We start from the raw sequence: 22,311 nt of genomic DNA, 5'->3' as shown, positions 1-22,311 counted from the left end.
GCAGCGCGGCGGGGACGGGGCTGCTGATGCGCGGCTCCCGTTGCCTACGCGGCTCCTCGCCGGCCCCCGGGGGCTCGGGGCTGGGACACTGGGGGTTGTTTCGCCGTCTGCGAGGTGGCGTATGAGGGGGCGCGGGAAGCCGGCGGGCGCGCACCGTGGGCGCTCCCGTGCCTCTTCCGCCCCGGGGCAGCCGCTAGCAGCCGGCTCTCCTTCGCCTCCTGTATCTGCTGCTCCCCGGTTTCGGCGGCGACTCCCCCGTCTCCAGAGCCCCGGGCACAAGCCGGGAGTCCCTGAGGACCCGGCACAGCGGAGCTGTCCGTTGCCCACCGCCTCCCCTCCTTCCTTCCCTTCCTCCCTCCCGCTGTCTCTTGCTGCAGCTCGCCAGGATTTGTTATGCTTAGTTGTACTGGCGCTGGGGCGCCTCTGCTCAGATCTGATGGTGAGAAGCAGCCTCAGGTTATGTTTTTTTGAGTTGCGGTGAGTAAAGGGAAAAAAAAACAGAATAAAAATAAAAACAAACCCAAACCCCGAGCACAAACATCTCAACCAGTTGCAACTTCTCGCCTGGCCCGGAGGAGGGAGCGCAGGGGGAGGGAGGGGAGTAATACGAGATCGCCCCAGCCCGGGGCAGCGCCGGCTACGGGACGAGCCGAGCCGCGCACGGCATCGCCGGAGACGGGCGGCCGCCCGGCTGCCGCTGCTCCGCCCCCGCGGCGGGGCGCTGGGTCCGGCCGCCGGGCGAGGCGCGCAGCTGCCGCGCCGCAAACTTGGTTGGAGCGAGCGGAGCGCGGGCGGCTCGGCGGGGCTGCGGCCATGGCAGCGTGAGCAGGGAAGCGGGCACCATCGCGGCGCCGCAGCCCGCCCGCCCGCCTGCGGCGTGCAGCCCACGGCGCCTCCAGGTAACCCCTCCCGGCCCCTCTCCCCACGCGCCGGCGCCAGGCTCGGGCTGGGGGGTTGGAGTGCCGCAGGGATGGCACGTCCCCGGCCGCCCGCTCCCTGCCCGGGGCCACTTCGCTTGGGGTTCGCGGGGCTGCGCCCCTGGCTCCGCCGGGCGCCCCAGGGGGCGCAGAGGCCGGCCGGGGTCGGGGTCTGGGCGGCGCAGCGGGTGGCTGCCGGCAGGGGGAGCTGGCGGCGAGGCGCAGCGGCGCTGCCGCCGGGGACCGGTGGCGGGGAGCGCTGCCGGCTCCCGGAGCCCGAATCGGGCATTGCCCGGCCCCACCCCTGAAAGTCCACCGAGCCTTCCAAAACGAGTGGCCGTTCTCCTCGAAGACAGTGCTGTTCGCTAGGGAGAAATAAAAACCAGATGGGCAGGCAGCCGCATCTGCAGCGGGGCTGAAGCCCGGATCATCCCCGCCGGAGCTCCGCGCAGTGGGACCCCCGCGCCGCTCCCGCCCTCGGGGTCGCACTCGCGGGAGCGCGTTCTCGCACAGAAGCGTGAGGTGCGTTGCGGTCGCTGAGGCAGCTGGGAGGCAGCCGCTGGCTCCGAAACGTTTTGGAGGGGTTTTGTCACGCTTTGGCAAGTGAAGTTTGCTTAGCCTCGTCTTCTGGTGAGAGCAGAAGTGGAGTGAAAGGCGCTGGCAGTTGTCTGAGAAACATGGGGTTTTCAGTGGGATGTTCGTGTAGTACGATTTAAAGCCCTGACGGACTTTCATTCTCGATGTTATTTAACTGGACTGTCTTCGTTTCGTGGTGTGAGTGTATTTTGGCACTTTCTGAATCAGGGAGTTTGAGTTACCATTCCGCAACAATGCAGATGGAAACACCTCGGTCAGTTGTATAAATCCATCATTCCGTGAGGATTGCTTACCAGACAAATTACAACTATTAGGGTTTGTTTGTATCATTCCAGATGCTGACTGTGAATTGTAGATTGACACAACGATAATCTGCCCAGGATTATTTCTGGGGGGCAGCAGGCGTGGAGGGAGCTGTAAGTGCATCTGTTCCTTCAGCAGACTGAACTATTGGCAGGATAGATCTGTACATGCAGGCACACTCATCCTTGTGAAGATGGTTCGAATTTGCAAGTTTACAGCTGAGAAAGACATCCTAAAACTAGACTGTGTTGTTAAAGTTACAGTGATAGCATGCTCTGACAGCCCTAAGGTAGTGCATCTGAAGATTGTGTTTTCTGAAAGCTGACTAACCACTCTTGGTTTGAATTTTGGTGTAAAAAACTGGTGTGATGCTAGCACAGCTACAGCGCTGTAAAACAGATTTTTTTCATAATGGAAATTGAACTCAAATCTTAGTTCTAGCACTTTGAGCATGTACCAGTTGTTATATAAGACTGACTCAGTTTAGTGAAGTCTGATTTACCAAGAATTGTTGAACTTGGTGATGTCATATATATAACACATGCTCAATCAAAAGTGTGTTACTGCCTTGAAAGGCTGAGGTATGGCCTTAGGTACTTTGCTTAGTCTAGTGAAAGAGTTTGGTAGACTTCTGCGTTTTGTGCTGTGTTCCCACCTTCCTTTCTGGCAGGTACTGATAATCTAACTTTATTACGTTTGCTGATGAATTCATCTCATTTTCTCATTTTAATGCTGAACAGCTGTGAGGAGTCCTGCTGAGCGCTAAAGTTTTGCTCTGGAGTGTGGCTGTTTACTTCTCTGTTTGAGAGGTTGTTTTGAAATAAGTAGTGTAAATACTTGCTTTTAAGTTGTACTGCTTATTCCTTGGGATGTCGCAACTGTTTTGTTTTGGTTGACAAAGCTGAAGGCATTAATATCTGTAGTGTCTCATTTGTTTTAATCTTTAACCAGAACTGTTTTCTCAAAATACTGAGGAGTGCCTGTGCACTTTGTAATGATCCATAAACATGGTTGTAGCAGGTTTGTTGTACTTATTTCCTGTTGGGCAGAGATGCAGAGGGTGGTAACTGTGTGTTGCTGCTGTTTCCAGAAGAAGGAGTTGTGTGGTGGTTTGTTTTTTAACTTCTCTTCCCCCAGCTACTTAGGGAAACCACGTGGATTCTGACTTTTGTTGATGTAGCCTTGCACAAATACAGGATTTTCAATGAATGAAGTTCATTACTTTCCAGTGAGTAAACTGTATGCTACGAGCTGTGAAATGCAGAAATAAAATGTAAGTGTCCTGCAATTCTGGCTTTTGTGTTAGAAGTTGGGAGTAGGAATTCAGCCAAGGGAGCAGCTGAACTCCTGGGGTGAGCAGGAGCAGACAGACCCCTTTCTGCCCTCTGGTCTGCAACAGCTTTATCACCAGTGTTGGCTGGGTCTTATTTCTGTGCTGTAGGACATGTAAGTGGATAGCTGATAGTACTATCAGTTGATAGTAGGTGTGTACTACCAGTAGTATCGGTTGATAGTGGGGAGGAGAGTGTGTGTAATCCTACACTGTGCTATTTAATGTAAAGCGGTATCTAATACTTGGTTAATGTGTTGTGATGACGGACTTCTGAATAGCAGTGAAATACAATTTAGCTTTAGATTTAACATCTGGTTTATAAAATTTTGATATGCTCTTGATGTTTGGTAGTATATGTTCTGAAGTTACTATGGCTCCTGAGATGAATTGATATTGCTGCTGCCGTAATTATAGGAAGCAGCACTGAAGAACTTCTCCTTTTCTTTAACATCATTTTATGGAGATGTTTAATGGGCATTCTTGTCAGTGCTGAGTTCTCCAAATTATTGCTAATCGGTCTGTTTCTCTTCATTATCATCCTTTTATCCTCTTTGGCATGTGTATACATTCCTATTTGGAAGCAATTTTAAGTTACAGACTATACATTTGTTTTTTCCTAATGTGTTTTGTAAAGCTGTAGCTGATTAAAAAGAATGAAGTGTTTGTTTGTTTGTGTTTTTGTTCTTGTTTGGTTGGTGCTTTTTGTTTTCTTTTTTTTTTTCCCAAACACTATAAATACTTTTCAAACTGACCCTTTTGAGATATGTTTGCCAACTGTTGGCTGTAGTCTGGATTTAATTTCTAGGCTGCAGTATTGCAACTGTGACCCGTGAAAGGCAGGTGGCACTCTGCTATCTGCAGTTCTTACAGACACCCGGGGAACATCACAGCCTGACATGTGAAGTTGAGGTGTGGTTCACCGTTAAATCTGTTGTTAAAACGGCAAACTGTTTCCAAAGAAGGAGGGGGGGTTTATTTTAGTTTGCTTCATAAATATTTCACATGATTTATTTAAGAAATTTGCCAGTTTGCATTTAACTATAGCACATTCGTTTAACATTTGTCAGGAAAGTAGCAAATGTAAACCAAGTTAATGATCCCCAAACTGCAGTCTAATTTGTGTCCTCTTGATTTTTTGCTAGAATGTATATTCCAAAGTATAAAGCATGCAAATCTTTTGTTATTTAGTGTATGTGTTCATGCATCTGTTCTCAAATTTGTGTTTTCCCTGAGGAACATTGATGCAATCCAGTTGTCTGCTGTATAGAATCAACTCTTTTTCTCCATACTGATAGTTTTTATATAAATATATTAATAAAATGAATCTTCATTTGGGAACCTTTTTGGAAGAAATCTGCTTGTTTCCCAGTGTATATGAGAAAGTCCAGCAACTTCACAAAAGAGCAGATATTTGTCAGTTGTTACTGATAGTAGCAGAAAGCTGGAGTTGATACAAAGTCTGCACTGTGGCCCTTGCAGTGAAATTCTTGAGTTTAACTCAACTGTTAAAACTTACCTTTTCAAATGTTATCTTTTCTTTGCAAATAGTTTGAATAATTTGTTTAGAAAGGTTAAATGCTATGTAGCATGTCAGATGCACTATCATTTCCAGACTTATCTCCAATTAGCTTATCTGTGTTATGAAATTTCTTGTGCGATAGCCAGATAATATGGGTTTTCATTGCTTTTCTAGTTTTTTAAATCAGGATATATCCCTGAGCTCCAGTATACCTTAGAATTGTTGGATCTTAATTTCTGACAGAACTGGTCAACCTTTTTATGGTTACCAACCCCAGTAATGGAGATTAGTGTTTCATTTAGGAGATATTGATTGAGCAGCTCTGAATCTGTGGCATATAATATTCTGATTTTTTAACCCCTTGCTAGATGAACAGCATCATGCATCCACTTAGCAGTATTTGTTGGGTTTAGGAGAAGCTCAGAGAAATTATAACTGTGAAAATGCTGAAATGCAGCCTGTTACTCTCCTCTCTCTGTAATACTGGGGTGCATTCCTAGGCTTTACTAAATACATGTGATGAATAAATTAGAGAACATGCAATGGCTGCAGGATTGGCTTATACATGAATTGAGTAGGCTGAAAAGATGTGTTTTGCTGTGAATTGTGAGATTTTCACCCTTCTTTTCCCTACCCCTTCTCTGCATTTCAAAACTGAGCTGCTTTCTTTGCTGCTGTCTTCCTTTTCTGAATTCTTAGTCTAGGTGGAAAGCCAGAATACTATTGAAATGTGATTTCTGGTTAGACTTGGGTTTAACTGGGAATGTTTAATATAAAGTTAACTGTAAGACCTCTGTAGCTGGGGAGAAATATTTAAATAATTTTGGGCCCTGTTCTTCTGACCCACAGTAATCTTGTTGCTGAATCAGTCCTTTCTATTGCTGGTGAACTCTCCAAAGGTATGCGAATGAGTATTTGTGCTGTGGTTTTAAAAAATACTAGGCAGTTGTTTTGCACTGTGTTTTCTTCAGCATGAAGTCACTTCAGAAATTCCTGTTGCTTTTTTTTTTTTTCCTGTCCATGTGTGTTTTCTCATCATCTGTGTTGTTTCAGTGACCTGCTTTCACTGGAAGCCCACTAACTTTTGCATTGGCAAAAACCCTTAGTTAGAAAGTGTACCCTGGGAGCACTGCTGAGATCACCTTGTTATGAGAGAAGATGTATGGGATAAAGCCCTTTCTGTTGACCTTGTCTGATAGTGAAATTGCCGAGTACTTGAGGAAAAACTCCTGGCCTTGCCAGTTACTGGAGGATAGGTCATGTGTGTTGCTTTGTGTCTCTCAAAGTCTGGCAGAGTTTTAGGGTTTCTTTACTAAGCCAAAGTTGGAGACTGCAAAAAGAGATTATCCACAGTCTTTGGGCTGCTATGTTACTTAATCTGAGTTTGGTTGTTGATGGCCTCTTATGTCTCATTTGCTTTCTTAGTCTGAACTTGCAGTAGGGCTGTATGGTTGTTTTATTAGTTTTCGTCATAAAAACAGTGTGTGTGTGTATTCTAATTTTTGTCTACTTCTCTTGCTCCATGCATGCTTTTCCTTGTTGATTTTTAAACATAAGCAATGATATTGAAATACTTCCTAAGAATGTTGAGGGGAGAGTATGTACACAAAATTGCTGCTAGTGTCTGATGTTATATTACCCAATGTTGCAACACGGGACTCATATCTTAGCCAAAAGATGGGATTTCAACTTTGGAAGGGAATGGACTGTTTTCTGATAGTGCTCTTCAAGGTGTATCAGCCTGGGCTAGGCCAAGAATCTAATGACTCTTATGAGACTCATGAACTAGCTGTGGTGCTCAAGTTGCTAAAGGTGATGTTGGTACTGTTGTTGTCTCTTGCACTTTTTTTCTGACCTGTAAATCCATAATCTGGCCCTCACTTGATTAAATACTTCAGAAATACCCAAACAACCAACCAGAAAACCCCCTTAATTCCTGTCCTCTATTAAAAGCTTGACTTTGTGACCCAAAAACTGCTGTATGCTGTGTTCTTCAAAGGCAGGCAAGTCTAAATGGAGTTAGAGAGTGCTGTTGTAGTTTGTTGTTCTTCTTGGAAATTCTGAAACTTTATGTCAGTCAATTGTCTGTGGGGTCCTTTTAGTTGTGCTAGTGTGGAACCATAGCGCAAACAGTATTAAGGAACTGATCCTCTCAACACTTTGTCTTTGAAGTACCCATGGCCACTGATCCCAGTAAGGCCCTATAGGCATTGGTTTCAGTGTAACTGCAGGTGTGCAACGGCTACTGTCAGGTGAGGAAGGAGGGGAGAAGAAGATTGCAGAATAAATTCTGATTAGTCTCTCAAATAACAGTGAAACTTGTTGGATTTTGCGTCAGTGGTTTAGAGTGTATCCATGCAGCTATGTGTTATGTTAAATTGCTTTCTGTTATAAAGCTTTCTTGTGGAGGTTGCAAATGGACTTAGGCATGGGTATATACGTGTCTTCACCAGCAATCTAAACTCATCTCCTGAGGAGTGAGGTACCTGAGAGGCAATGCCTCATTGCATTGCCCTTGAGTGTATCAGAAGTGGGAAAATTCAGGGTAATAACCTGTTAAAAACTGAAGTTCAATCTTGCAGGATTTGTCTGTCAGACCTCATTCTATTGAAAAATTATAATGGATTCTGGTACATGCTGTTGTAATTGATAGTACAAAACCACAAAACCCTTCTACATTCATATGCCAAGAGCATGAGTTCACACTTACAGATCTAGAGATGTACAAGAGGTGAGGTTGGTGTTTGTGGGAAGAAAAACTTCTCTTGATGCATAGGATAAGAGTCCTAAAATGCTGTTACCCTAGGCTCTGGAGACTTGTTGAAGTGATGTAATTCTGTTGTAAAGTTTGGTCAGAGTTTACAGGCTTTTCTGAATTGTCCAAGAAAGTTACAAGATTTTCCAATTTATATTCTATTGCTTTCCTGAGCACATGGTGTTAGGCTCTTTATCTGAAGCATTATTTAATATCTTTCATACAGAAGATGAACCAGTGAAGCTTGGGCATCATCCTGCAACTTTTTTTTACCAAAAAAAAAGTGTAACTAGGAACAACAGCAAAAGGAGAGATCAGGGCTCTAGAGCTGAATCACTGTCTTTTTTACCATTGTTGTCTGTTGTTTCAAATTAAATGAATTGTCTGGGTGGCGTGACTTGAGGTTTTTTTTCCTTCAATATCCTTTCTATAAGTAGCTTTTATTAGAAAATCCCATTTTTGCTCAGTTATCTATAACTGGCAGGGAAGATTGTTTTCAAATGTATTTAATCTGAAGGCCAGTGAGATTAGTATTGAGTTTTGAAGAAAAATGATCTTGAACTAGAGGTAAACACTTAATTCTGATATTTAACTTGAGTCTTTATATTTGTCTCTCAAACCCATAATCATAAAGTGCTCTTAAAATAACTTGAGCAAACGTTTTGTTTTCCTTTGAGTACTCTATGAACTCATTCCCTGCCTCTTGGGAAAAAGACACATTAGTCTTTTTATAGGATGACTGTTGACAAAGCTTGTCCTTCAACTTCTGCTCAAAAAAGAACTAGTTTGTTGCAGAGGCATATCACTAATATTTTAATAAGAATTGCCTGGAAATATAGCAAGCTTGGTTTGTTTATGATTAACAATTCATGTGCTTAACTTACCTCTCTGATTTATTGTGAATTCTGTATAAATCAGGCTTGGTTTATAATTGCATGTATTTGTTTATTTTGTAGATTTAACATTTCCCTTAAAAGAGTCATTTAAACAAGTGGTTTGGGTTTTTTCTCTGCTACTCCCATCAACCTTGACTTTTTTTATAAGTCCCAAATTTCTAACAATGCCAACACTGAAAATTTTGAAAATGGCATTCACAATGAGCAGAGCAGTTGACAACAGGCCTGTTCCTAGATCTCAGCACACACTGACACGTTCGAAGATTTGTCTGTAGCCATAGATCAAGTCTAGAGAACCTGATTACAGGTGAGACCTGAGGATCTAGAGACTTCTGTTTTTAACTAACATGTTGGGTTTACTTCTTGCCAGGCCAGGGTCTTGTCTCCTCTTTCTGTATTGTGGGAAATGTTGCTTTATGGTATATTTGAGTACCTTCTTTCCTTCCTGCTTACTTTTTGACTAAAACTTTCTAAGCCTTTTAAGAAATTTTGCATGTGTTGAATGTTCTTGCTTCCACATAAAAAGTTGTTTCCTACAAATCAATCTTCATTTGAAGAATAGTGTTTCTATGAGTGTTTGTATTAATATCTATAGATAGTTGACAATCAGGATGAGCAGTCTTGGGAAAACTGTCTGGATCTTCCTGAATATCATTTGTATTGCCTTTTAGGTACTTCTAATGGCAGCCTTCATCCCAAAACATTAAGAAGAGAGAAAAAAGCCAACCTTTAGCTTCGTAATAGCATCTGGATTGACTTTCATAATTGTATTAGTAGTCCCAAAAATATTAGGTTTATGTGAACTGGAGTGCTCATAGGAGCTTTACTTTTGTGACTGAGTTGTAAGGATTTGAGTTAACGAAACTCAGTATTATATTGTTCAGGTTTACATGTCATACTGTGACTGAAAATAGTTTGGAATTGCTCTTGTAGGCAGCTTACTAGGGAGAAAGCGATGAGCCGAAGATAATCTCTTCAGCCTTAGCGTTGGCAACTAGTGTATAAATTATTAGTATCTTCTTCTGAAATGTTGTTTCTTAGCTTCTTTTTGCAACAGTAGTTCCAAAAATTCATTATTTCAGCAGTATTTAGGCTCACAACTGTAGTCTTTATGTTGCAAATTATGGAGTATATAAAATTTTCTTAGGAAGGGATGTTCTTTGATGTTTGATCTTTGTACACTTTCAAGCCTAATCAACCAGAAGGGAGATTTAATCCATGAAACAGGTAGTAGCTAACAAGCAAACTCTAAGTGTTGTCCAGGTATTAGAAAAACAAATTACTTGGCAGAATTGCCTTGTTAAGGTTTATGGCTTGGCATGCTTCAATAATCTCAGACCTAGCAGGAGGTTAACAAAGCTTGGGAACAAGGATGTCCACTTATACTGGACTCAAAGAATGCAGAATTTATGGGCCAAAAAGACAACTGGCAGAACTCTCAAGGCATGGAAGAAACTAACAGAGCCAAGTTGGCAATTATGCTGAAATCAGCTCCAACTGGGTAAAACGTAATTCTGTAAGGGGGAAGTTGTGATCAGCAACTGCCCGACCACTGGTAAGAAGACCACCAAGAAATTCACTGACTCAAAGGAAGAGAAAGACTGAGCATGTGAACAAATTAGGTTGAGAAGACAGAGAATCAGTAACCTATAGAAGATAGAATATTAATTAATAAGAGAACTGTGTAACTTGTAGCCAATTCCTTTGTTTGCTAAAACATATAAATAGTAAAAAGTTTTGATAGTTGGTGTGCTTGATTTGTGAAATTCCAGTGAACATCCAGGCTTGTGCAACTCTGAAATAAATGATCACTGTCTGTCTCAAGTGTGTAATTATTGCACAACTGGCAATGGATCCAATTTTTGTAGACGACACTTATACCTTGGTCCCAGGAACTCATCAACAGAGAAAACTTTAGCATCAATGTTCTGTTATCCAGTTTTTCTGGTGGTATACCTAGCTGTTAAAAAATGAATGGAAATACAACATGCTTACCCCAAGGCATCTACAGACAGAATCATTTTTGTCTGGTATAATCGCTCTCAGTGCATTCCACTATAGGTCAGCACTGTGCAGAATTATGGAAATGGTAAGATACTTCTCATACTTCTGGTAGTGTATGTAATATTTTTACACTTCCTGTAGAAAAGATTCTGTAGACTCTAGCTTGTATTTAAATATCAGCTTTGAACTTTTTTTTTCTTTTAAACCTTCCTCACTTAAGGTTCTACTTCAGTAACTCCTGAAAGATTTACCGCTTTTGCCAAGTTTCTAATATATCCAGACCTTGTTGGAATGAGTCCAGCAGAGAGCAGAGCTGGAGCACCTGTCCTGTAAGGACAGACTGAGAGAGTTGGAGCTGTTCAGCCTGGGGAAGAGAAGGCTCTGAGGAGACCTCGTGGCACCTGTCAGTACCTAAAGGGGGCCTACAAGAAAGCTGGAGAGAGTTTTCACAAGGGCATGTAACAGTAGGACATGGCAGAATGGCCCTAAGCTGAAGGAGGATAGGTTTAGATTCAATATTAGGAAGAAATTCTTTATTGTGAAGATAGTGAGGAGGTTGTCCAGAGAGGCTGTGGATTCCCCATCCCTGGAGGTATTAAAAAACAGGCTGGATGGGGCTTTGAGTAACCTGGTCTAGTGGAAGGTTCCCTGTCCATGGCAGGGGGATTGGAATTAGATGATTTACATGAAAGGAGGTTGTAGCAAGGTGGAGGTTGGCTTCTTCTCCCAGGCAACTAGCAACAGGACAAGAGGAAATGGCCTCAAGCTATGCCAGGAGAGGTTCAGGTTGGACATCAGGAAGAATTCCTTCACTGAAAGGGTGATAAAACATTGAAACAGGCTGCCCAGGAAGTGGTGAAGTCATTATTCTTGGAAGTGTTCAAGAAATGACTGGACATGGCATCTAGTGCTATGGTTTAGTTGTCACAGTGGAGTTCAGTCAAAGGTTGGATGTGATGATCTTGGAGGTCTTTTCCAACCTTAATGATTCTATGACCTCTAAGGTTCCTTCCAACCCTAACCATTCTATGATTTAATGATTCTGGGGTCTTATGCAGCATGACGTGGGATAGGCTGGAGACGCTAGCTAACTGCCTTCCTCTGGCATTTCTGTTGCCTAGCAGCTGCCTGCAAGTGGCAGGTGACATGTTTGGTTTGCTCAAGGTTCTGAACCATCAAATAACGATCAGGTATAACACATCTGTATAGTAACACTACAATGTTGATAGATACTTTAGTAATGTGTGACAAATGTATATTAATTAAATGAAGACTTTGATAGAACTCATTTGAGCAATAATTTCTGTGTAGAAATTGTTGGTTGGGGCTTAGTGACCAGAATTATTCTACTTAGATGACTAGATCAGAGTAATGCTCCTTCCTGACAGTAAAACTTATCTATAATTTAAAAGCTTTGTTTCAGTAATAAAATATATCTGTGATACTTGCAATTTCTTAAAGAACTTTGAAACCAGCATTTATAAATGTTTCCTGGTTTACTCTATGCATGGCCAAAATTAACCTCACCTTCCAGTTCCTACATATATATTTAGAGGTGCTTGCATGGGGGCATGCTTTTTTTTTTCCCCTTCTGTACATACACACACATGCAGTCACATACATTCTTACAGTCTATTCTAGCTTGTCAAGCAGTGGCACTGGCTAGATAATATGCTTCCTTCATTTGTTTAGTGAAAATTCTGCTATAGTATCCCACACAAAGTAATAGTAGAAGGACAGAGAAGCCTTTCTGCTGGGAACAACTTATCAGCTTCAGTCCAGTGGTTAGTGCACGAGATCATTCTGAAAGACAAAGTGAATTGAAATAAAGATCAGGACACTGTTCTGATAGTTGATAGTTTTATTTTGAGCTCTGAAGAACTCATCTCTTTGAAGAGCAAAGAAATATTGGCATCATATATTGATTATGTGCAATACCTAAAATTCATAAACTTCTTAACTTTATTCTGGCAAGCTGGACTGCAGGGATAAGTGCAGCACCTTTTACAGATGAGGGAAAAAGAGTGAATAAAAGAAATATAATTTAAATTAATCTTTCATGATGGCTATAGCGGGATCTTTTAAAGGCAAATGTGATTATGTGTGTGATTTGACTGGATTTAGAAAATACAATCAAATCAGTAGAATTTTTGTAAATTATGACGTTATGTTAATTTAGATGGACCAGAAACATGGACAGGCTAATTGGACTACACTAATAAGAATGTACATGGGTATTTGAGGCTTTAATAAACTTCTCTGAAAGCTGATGAACACTTTGTAATTGCAAGTATTTCTCTGTAGTTTGCCTCTGATTTGATGGTATATCTTGCCATGCAGTCTTGCTGCAGGCTGTGATTCAGTCTGTACTGTGTAAGATTTAAGTACAGTTGTTATGCATTAATTTCTAAAATCTTCAGGTTGTGTTCTCTCTAACTGCAGCTGTAGCTCTGAAAATGGCATCAATAGGTCCCAATATGTTGTTTCAGATAATGTACAGGAACGTGTTGCTTTTATAGGGTTCTCAATTAAAGGTGAGGTGGCTTAATGATAGTGAAGGGGTGTGGAATATTGAGGATTGACATTAGCATTGCTTCATGTTCCTAAAAATTTGGAAATAAAAATTCTACATGGTTTGTTATCTACATTTTAGTGTAGCAATGCTAATAAAATGAGCTCTTATGCTCTGTTGAGTTCCCTTTTGCTCTGTGTACATTTTAAGGCAAAAAAAGAAGAAATCAGAATATTCCTTGCTTTACTCTTTAGTAATTTGGCTCAGTTCTGCTACATCTGTCTTGTGCATGACAATGCTTAAGGTATAAGGGAGGCCAGGGTACTCCTGCCTTCTGCTTCTAGGTTACATGTGTATTAATGAACACATGATTCTTTGCCTAATCCATCAAGGTGGAATTACTCTTTTTTGCTTTCACTCTGCAGTAAGTCAGCCAAGATGGTGTTCCAGCAGGTAAAATATTTTGTGTGAGCAATCCACATGCCATCTCAGCTGTCAGCTGGCCATCAGAAGGTGTGCAAAACGTCCTGTTACCTTTATCATGTCTAAGACATACAGGTCACCTTTCCTGCATTCCTGTAGCCTGTACTGAGTGTATTGCTGTCACTGAACACTAAGCAAGCAGGGATACTTGGGCTGGCAGGAGCCTGCTGGCACTTTTGGGGCTGTCAGTTTTTTTCCTGCTGCTTTGTGTCCTGAAGCTCAGGACAGAGAAAGGTGGCTGCTGTTGTGTAGGTGGGTGGGTTTGTTTTGTTTTTTTTTTTCTTTTTAATTCCTCACTTACGGGGCAAAGATAATGATGTAGGTGGTGGGCAAGAGGGTAGAAACAGCTGGTCTAAATAAGAGGTGGGATGGGATATTTTGGATGAGTGGGAATGGAAAGCTTCAGAGGAAACCAGGCTTGTGTGCCGTGGGAGAACAACGTGGTGGGAGGTAGTAGATGGGCAACTGCAAAATTGTGAAAGCCTTTCTTCTTTCTCTCCACTGCTACACACCTGGCATCCTACTTGGGCTCCAAGTGTTACCCTCTTAGTCTCTCCTTGACTGTTCACAGGATCTGAGTCCTTTTGAACTAGATCGAAAAATAAGGTTCCAGCTAACCATATCCACTGCCACTGTGCTATTTTTGTTAAGTACTTAGAAGTATACAATTAGCTAATGAAATGCTTAACACAGAGTTTCTCACACATATAACTGCATGAAGCTTGATGGCTGTGTTAGTGTAAATTATTGTCAGGCAGGAGGAGTTGCTAAATAATATGAACTATAGAAACTGAATTCCAAGTTAGAAAACTTGGTCAGGCTAACTGAAGTAATGTCACCAGCTCTCAGGGTGGACGCTGTTCTCATTTGTGTGTTGAAGGTCTGTGGATCTACAGGGCTTTCAGCTGTTCTCCAGGTACGAACTTTCTATACACCTTGTTTGTTATTTGCTTTGAGTGTCTTCAGTGAACTATTATGTGCTTTGCAGTAGAACTCGACTGTGGATACTATGACACTATAAACGTTACAGAGATAAACAAGTTAATTTGTCAAACTTATAAAGTGCATAATCACTTCTGGAATCCAAAAGAAATCAGCAAAACCATCTCATAAATTAAAGCATGTACTTGGTGTGAAATGATAACAACTTTGTTTTATATATTGGAGAGAGATCTTTGGTAATGTGGTTACTTTATAATCCAGAGCCAGACTCTACTCTCCGCCTTTTATTTCTTAAAAAATAAAAAAGTAATTTTTTTACTGAAGCAATCAAAAAGCCAGTCTTCTCATTTGAGAACTTATGATCAGCAGGAGACCTATGAAACATTACGGTTTAGATTGGTGTAGGAGCACAGTTGAAATAGGTTGGAATAGCACAGTGAACTTCTGCCTGAGTTCCATTTATTATGGTAAATATGGAACACAAGCTATTTGCTTGAATTATCTGTAATACAAAGTGTACTCTGAGATAATAGTAAAAAAATTCAATATAGCTTCTTTATTCCACTGGCAGCACATCCAGACCTTTTTTCCTCTGTGTCTTTAAATATCTTCTTGAAAACCCTTCAAAGGTAGTTTTATTAACTTAACATAGTGCAGATGTCACTAGCTGTGAGGAATAAGTCACAATGACTTGTAGTGTTGTGTCAAAAATATCATTAAGAGGCTTAGAACAAGGGGAGCAATTAATGATCAGTCTTCTCTATGAACAAATGTCACAGACTCCTTTAGGGCTAAACTGCCTCTGTGCCATATTAATTAATGGCTCTTTTGAACAAAACTGGTGTTGATGAGTGAGTTTAATTAAGCATACCTGAGAAAATCCAGAAAAACAGATCAGAAGTATTGGAATGAAAAATTTGCATTTAATTTAATAAATACAGACTTTTTCATTCTTGGGGGTTTTGTGTTTCATGTAACTGTTTCTGGCTAATATTTCCCCCTAACTATTGTGTTGTCTTTATTGGAGAGTTTGGCAGAAGCTATGTCTTATGTTTTGCTTCAAGATGCATGCCAAATACCATGCTCATATTTAAATCTTTATTATTAAAAATGTATTAAATCTGTCATAACAGAATATATCTCTCGGAATAGTCTCAGTCTACCTGTTGAAATGTGGCAGGTAATGGAAATAAGCTCATGTAAGTAGAAAGGTAGAAATCTTAAACTGCTCATTCCAAACTTGCTGACCCTGTACCTCAGTTAAAAATGTCTCTTTGGGAAAACTAAGAAGCAGCTCTGTAGTACAAACTCACTTGTAAAACTGGATTGTTCATTGCACTCAGTGGCTTACAGGTCTGAATTGAAAGCTGGTGAATGGTGGTCCCCAAAATCCATGTTATTATGTGGACCATAGTAATAGATGTATCAGCATGGAGTTTTGTTACGTTTTTGATTCTGTTTTGTCACTTAATAAGGCAGAGGCAGGAAGAGTCTGCCTAGAAGGTGAAGGCTATTTCTGTATGTTTTTTTCTGTGCATTGAACTGAAAGTTGCAAAAATATATATAAAATACTATTATTTTGTGTTTGGATGAGAAATGCTTCAGGGGAGGAGGGGAGACTAATACACACTCTTTTAGTTACACTGTTTCCAGGTATTTGTTTTGGTTTTATTCATAAATTCAATTGTATAAAGTTAATCAGAATATGAAGAACAGTTTTGTGAGAGAACTCTGTAGTTTGCAGTTTTGAGCCAAGTGGTAACTGGAAACTTTAGCAGACTTTCAGTACTACTTCAGAGGTGGAGATGTGCCATTGGATGGACTTGTCAGAACTTAGTAAAAATAGCACATCCTACAGTGGGCATTCATCCAGAAATCTAAAATTAGCATTGTATCCTGGATATAATACTGCAGGTGCTCACAAGCACTAAATTGTATTCAGCACCCCCTGTTATTCAAGCAGATCTTAATATAATTATTTTAAATATTTTATGGTTTTATGCAAGGCTGACTTACTGTTATTATTGTTGTTCTTTGTATGGCATCAAAATGTGAAATGTGTTTCATAGGAATTAAAACAAACTCTTGGCCAGAGATATTTAACATGGTTCTGCATGAATGGAAGTCAGTGGTACAATTCCAGCTGACTTCAGCTGGGAGTATAAGTAGATTCTGACTTATTTCTGATAATATATATATATACACACAGGCAGCTGGCAGGTTTGAGTGTGATTTATTTCACATTATACTATTTTATTTGTAGCATTCCGATAGAGCTTGGCCAAATAAGCTTGAGGAAAAGTGCTATCCCTGTATTAGGGGAATGTAAAGCTTGAGGAAAAACAGAGCTTGGGTATTATGGTTTGATTAATTATTTGAATATTTATGCAAATTACTGTAGGTTCAGATTAGTCTTGTATTGGGAAAGTCTGCACTGACTTTTTCGTTCCGGTACTCTGCCCCCTTCTTCCTGGTTCTGGAGCAATAGTGAGATATAGGCTTTTTAATGACTGTGAGCAGCAGGTTTCTTTAAAACCCATTGGAATGACCTGTAGAAATAAGATAGGATTTTCTTATGACTTATTTATTGAGTATAGGTGTTGGTTCTTGTGTTTGTTTTCAGATAGCAGTAACAAGACATGTTTCTTACTGTCTCTGTATATGTCTATATATGAGTGGAGTGGGATGGGAGAGAGAGAGCAGTACTGTGTTGATATGTAAATATTCTCCTAGAGGAGAAACATCTAGAAAAAAATAATAATACTACTTTTATCTTTTTTACTTTAACTATATATGACCATATTTTTTAATTCAGAGTATATTATTAAATATTTTTGGAGGTTATAAATAAAAAGACTTCTTACTTTTAAACATGATTTTTAAGTAAGGTGAGAGACTTGATTTTCATGTTTTCAAATTTGTCTACAGATCTTTATTGCTTTGCTCACAGGTTTTTTTTTTTAAAGCAATTCTTTTTCATGTTGAATAGTTGTGAGCATTTTAACAGCTTCTTGGGGGGATAAAAAAATTCTTCATTCTTAATTTACATGATGTCTAATATTTTCATTTAGTTTCACTTCTAAGGGTTCAGGTAATTCTAGAATGAAGAGACTGGACTTTTAGGTGTAACATTCATGACTACAGTAAGGAGAAAGCTGTTCGTTTGTATAGGAGGAGATACAATAGGTAGAGTGCGTAAGGCAGAAGTGCAATTTCTCTGAAGATTTGTGGCAGAGGCTTGTTCTGTTCATTTGCTATAGTAGATTAGTGGCAGGCTTCAAAATAGTGATTAGATTGAGCAGCATTTATGCTTTGAAAGCTGAGGGAGGTAAACCCCCCTCATATAAGTCTTTAATAAAGATATTTTTAAGTGATTGCAAAAACATCATGTCTTTATGGAAAGGGAGGTATTACAGCTCAGTAAGCCTAAACCCAGTGCAGTGGGCTAAGCAAGTTTACTTTTTTTTTTTAATTATAAGGATTTGCTCTTGTGGAAACAATAAATTAAAATTAAAAAAGTGGTTTCAGGAAGAAAGGTAAGCTTTTGCTTACCAAAATAAACCTGACATTAACAGGCCTGTAGTGCGGTATGGTATCACAAGGATCTCAGTTTCTTATTTGCATCTCGGAGGAGCAGATGTTACAGCCATGGAAGTGAATGGTTTTACAAAGGCATCAGCCCCAATGAAACTTAGTGCATTAGCTTGAAGCAGAAAGGAGTTCTGCAGGTCTGGTTTACTTTCCAGGTGAAATTTACGTGTGTCAGTTTCTCGTTCTTGACCTGCAGGGAAGCAGTAAATGCAAGCACCAAAAAGAACCTTCTAAGAAAGTAAATAGTTCAGGATGGATTTTGGGAAAGCTGAATGCTATGTCATGAAATCTATTGAAGTTGTAGTTATTATCTTAGCATGATACCTATTATAAAGGCATATAAATAACATATTAATAAATAACAGATTAAAAAAATACAGGCCTATAATCCTTTGTCCTGTCTATGGGAGAAATTAATTTGTACACACTGTTTGCAAAACCTTTTGTAAAGGAGTTGAGACTGCTTCAGTGGAAGGTGCAACAGAGGTAAATATGTCAATTATATCCAAGTTCAGTGAACTTAATTGTTTTTTAAATAAGCACTAAGGAGCTATTAATACTCTGATAAAGAAAAAATCCCATGGTGTTCTAGTATTTACCTGGTCAACAACATAAATTATTGAAATACACATTTAAAAGAGCAGAATTTAGAAGAGCTTTGGTTTCTTTTTTAAAAAGTTCTGGTTATGTTCTAATATTAAAAAACAAACAAACAAAAAACCCCTACTCCCTCGTCCAAAAAAACAAAGAAAAAAAGCCACAATACTCTCCACCTCTCCCCTGAAAATAACCAATTTAATGCCTATTTCAAATACAACGGCTGTGCTGGCCTTGTTAGCGGGCTAGTGGAAACTCTTGAAGGCAGAGCTTGTTGATGGACTGTCCTTCCCCCTACGCTTCAGCTCCTGTGCTTCTTGGTAAATGCACTCTGCAGGATCAAAGCATTCATCTCTCCGAACAAGCACGTATGTGTCATGGATGGTTCAACTCTTTTTATAAAAAGGATTTGAACTTCACAGAAATAAATTATTCCCATATTGTTATTAGTTTTAAGATTAATTTTAGAAAAAGTTGCTTTAGATATGTAGAAAAAGTCCTCCATCTTGTTTAGGTGACAATTGGAGCTTTGCATGAGAAGTAGAAAACGTGACTAGTTCTTTATGATATGATGTTTTAGCACAGATTGACAAACAATTTGAATGACATTTGAAAATGTGACATGTTGTAAGAACTCACTGCCTTTGCTATATGTAAACACTGCTGGGAGAAAAGGAAGCTTTTATTTAAAAAAGAAAAAACCATGAGGAAGAGAAGAGCAAGTTATGCTTTAAGCTATTTCCTTGTGTGATTAACATCTGGACTGTCTTCAGAAAATGGCATGTCTTTCTGCTTTTATTATTTCAGGGTGGTTATTGACTGATCAATAAGGTGCTTTTTTTCTTTATCTGATGCCTTTCTGAGTTCTTTGCAGCCTTCTCACTGTTAGGAAGCTAAAATTGGAATTTTAGCTATCAGACATAGAAATCATTAACAACATTTATTCACTTCTAAATACTCTCCCGTTATCTTGATGTTGTCAGATCACCCATATCCACTTTCTGCAAAACATAATTGAAAACAATGAAATTTCTTAACTTTCGTGGACAGTTAACAGACTGGAGAAGATTTTATCAGAGAAAACCTCATTCAAGATGAAGCTATAAGAAGCTGCATCTCCTAGTGGTAAGAAAAGCTTTAACAAAGAAACCTCGAAAACCCCACCAAAACTATGTGCCTCTTCTACTTTGTCCTTTGCATTAAACCACGAGATGCTTTGTAGAGGTCAAATTAGAAAGTTGTAGTGGAAGTGACACAGAAATCTGTTAACACTGACTTCAGATTTTTAGATTTCAGTATCTGTAGCATTGCATAGCACAGTTTAGGTTTTATGTTAACAATTAATGGTCTGGTTTTGATCCTTTAAATTTGATTAATGAGTATGAAACTCCTTCAAAAGGGTAGGTACTCAATGGCAATTGCTTCGGGGCAAGGAAGTGAGCAAGAATAATTAAATGCAGTTTTAAAGTAGTAGTCCTATTTGTCGAAGAGCATTCTCCATAAGGAGTAACAGTATCCTGTCAACTAAGAAATGAAGAAAGGGTAAAGAGAAGATAATTTAAATTAAATAGCAAATAATTTTTTTAGTAGACCAGAAAGTAGGACACAAAACTTAAAAGCTAAAAAGGAGGTATAATGTAAAAATATAAACTCATTCTGTAGTCCATTAGCAAGTCAACATAATTCTCTTATATTTCACTATGTATTTGGAACCAAAGCTACATACAGATACATCTTGCTGGAAATGTATGATTATTTTTAGAAACTTGCAAGTTTCTTTGCATATTAAATACAACGAAGGAGTTAGAAAATTGGTATATTAGACAGTTAACAGTGAGATAAAAAGGAACTGGGATGGTTACAGTTATTTTACATTGACTTTCACAATCTGGGTATGGTAAGTTCTCCCATGTTTTGGAGTACCTGATATGAAAATTGGAGAAAAATCTGCTTTCTAGTGCTGTATAATAGTATCAGTTGGAGCAAGCCTTTGACCTTCTTGTTATGAATTATATAATTTCTGAGGATGACATGGCTGGAGCCTTCTTAGCCCCCTCCCCCCTTTCTGCTTAAGTTAAGTGTTAGTAAAGAAAATAAAATGCTACCCCAGTTTACTAAGCTTTTTTTTTCTTGTCACCTTGGTGTGCTTTTAGTCTCATAGATCGTCATTCCGCAGTAAATTTACCAGACAATAAGATCTTCTACATAGAAGTCCTGTACCATTGGACACTGGGAGTCTAATATGCTCATCAGATCTATGTATGTGAATTGTATTATTTATGTTGATCTGATCTTTATTACTATACTTTTTGGATGCTCATTGTGTCATACTGCCAAAGGAAAATAATTCTCCCTGCCATCTACTGTATTTTGTTGAACTTAAACAGGTTTTACCAAGTTTCTATTGGGTTGCTTTGGGGTGGGTGTATATAGAATAGATGCTAAAAATTGTGTGAGAAAAATAAAAGGAAGATTGAGATGAGTGGTCAGGAAGTAACAGGATGTTAGGAGACGGATTTGGAGTGAGTTCAGAGTAAAAAGGCTGATCAGGATGTGTGGGAAACAGATATGTTGATCTCAGTTGTAAGATGCGGAAGGCTGGTATCAATTTGTTGGGAGGAATGTGATGAAAAATGAGACTCAGATAACTATCTGAAGGTTTGAAAGCAATCTTTGATGTATGGTGAGATACGTGTCCAGTGACATTTTCTAAAACCAAGGATGATGGCATGCTGTCAGCTCCCATTTTACATGAGGTCTTGTAATTTTTTTTCTCTCTGTACTTTGTGATAACAGGCTACAGAAAGTAACACTTCTGCTGCTTAGAAGAAGTGTTAAGACTATGGGATACACTGGGAAGGTGTTTGAGACATGCTGCAAATGGCACCTGAGGCTGTGGTGTGGCCCTGCACAGGTGCAGGGAGCCGTCTCACAGCCAGTGCTGCAGCCAGACTCCCGGTTGCCTGGCTGTCAGGGACCCAGAGCTGGTGTGGGACTTCATGGCCAGCCGGTGGTGTTAGCTGGGTACATAGCTCTGAGGCAGGTCCTGTCGCATCACTTCAAAAAGAATTGAAGTGATCATTAGGTCATGCCCAGAGTGGGTGCTCCCTCCAATAGTCCTCAAGCAGAGGTTTGCCATCAGCTGTGCCAAAGTGCTTCCCTGGTTACAAACCACTCTGCTTCTTTCTGTGGCTTCTGAGGTAGTTACTCTGTTGCTGAATGTGTGCGGAGCACAAAGGTAACCTGCAGTCCCAGTTATTGTGAATTCAAATTTCTACTGCAAGAACAGTAAATTCCAGTCATTGTGGGGCACCTGACATTTAAATAAAGAAACAAAATGCCTCAGCCTGTATAATTTGTCACATTCGCACTCATCATTTTGGTTGTACAAGGAAGGGAAGAAAAAATGTGCCCCGACATGAAGTGCCAAGTGGAGCCAGACTCCAGACTGCAGCAGGCGTCCTTGAGGGTTGCTGGACTTGCAGTTTGCAGAAATCCTGCTTGGGAGGGTAGAGGACCGTCTCCTTTGGAACAGTGAAATTGCAACTGCTTGCTGAAATTTTTGCCTGGTGTCTGTAGTTGCTGTTGGCCTCTTCGAAACATACAGAAGCATGCTTGCTGTTCTGTGGTGATTAGAAAATATTAATTCATTACACATGAAAATCCCTAATGAAAGTTCCTAATGAAAGGTTGACCATTTTCTGCCTCTGTTAATTTCTAAACTTTTTGCAAATGTAATTGCTACTATGATTACAGAATGCCAAATTGAATTTGGGGACATATGCAATATTCTTTTACCACTAGTCTAGTCAAATAATTTTTAATGAGACAAAGAGCTTGTTGAACACTCAAATTGGTTTGT

The 22,311-nt window shown here is 40.0% G+C and overlaps 1 protein-coding gene across 4 annotated transcripts in view; it reads left to right on the top strand.

The window, feature by feature from the left end:
• The first annotated feature begins 750 nt into the window (after nucleotides 1–750).
• Nucleotides 751–22,311, top strand: part of SEMA5A (semaphorin 5A) — a 329,582-nt gene continuing 308,021 nt past the window's right edge. For 2 of the 4 annotated variants that reach the window (XM_027681100.1, XM_027681135.1), the window contains exon 1: nucleotides 751–899. The gene's annotated coding sequence lies outside the window, so the exon portion shown is untranslated. Of the gene's footprint in view, nucleotides 900–1,231; nucleotides 1,440–1,503; nucleotides 1,548–22,311 lie in introns of those variants that run through there. The other 2 variants (XM_027681108.1, XM_027681118.1) reach the window with 2 other exon arrangements.

This window comes from Neopelma chrysocephalum, unplaced genomic scaffold (genome assembly GCF_003984885.1).
Source record: "Neopelma chrysocephalum unplaced genomic scaffold, ASM398488v2 Primary Assembly neopelma1_22b, whole genome shotgun sequence".
In the NCBI taxonomy this organism is placed as follows: domain Eukaryota; kingdom Metazoa; phylum Chordata; class Aves; order Passeriformes; family Pipridae; genus Neopelma; species Neopelma chrysocephalum.
The sequence above is the reverse complement of the archived record's forward strand: the minus strand, read 5'-3'. Positions and strand labels throughout refer to the sequence as shown.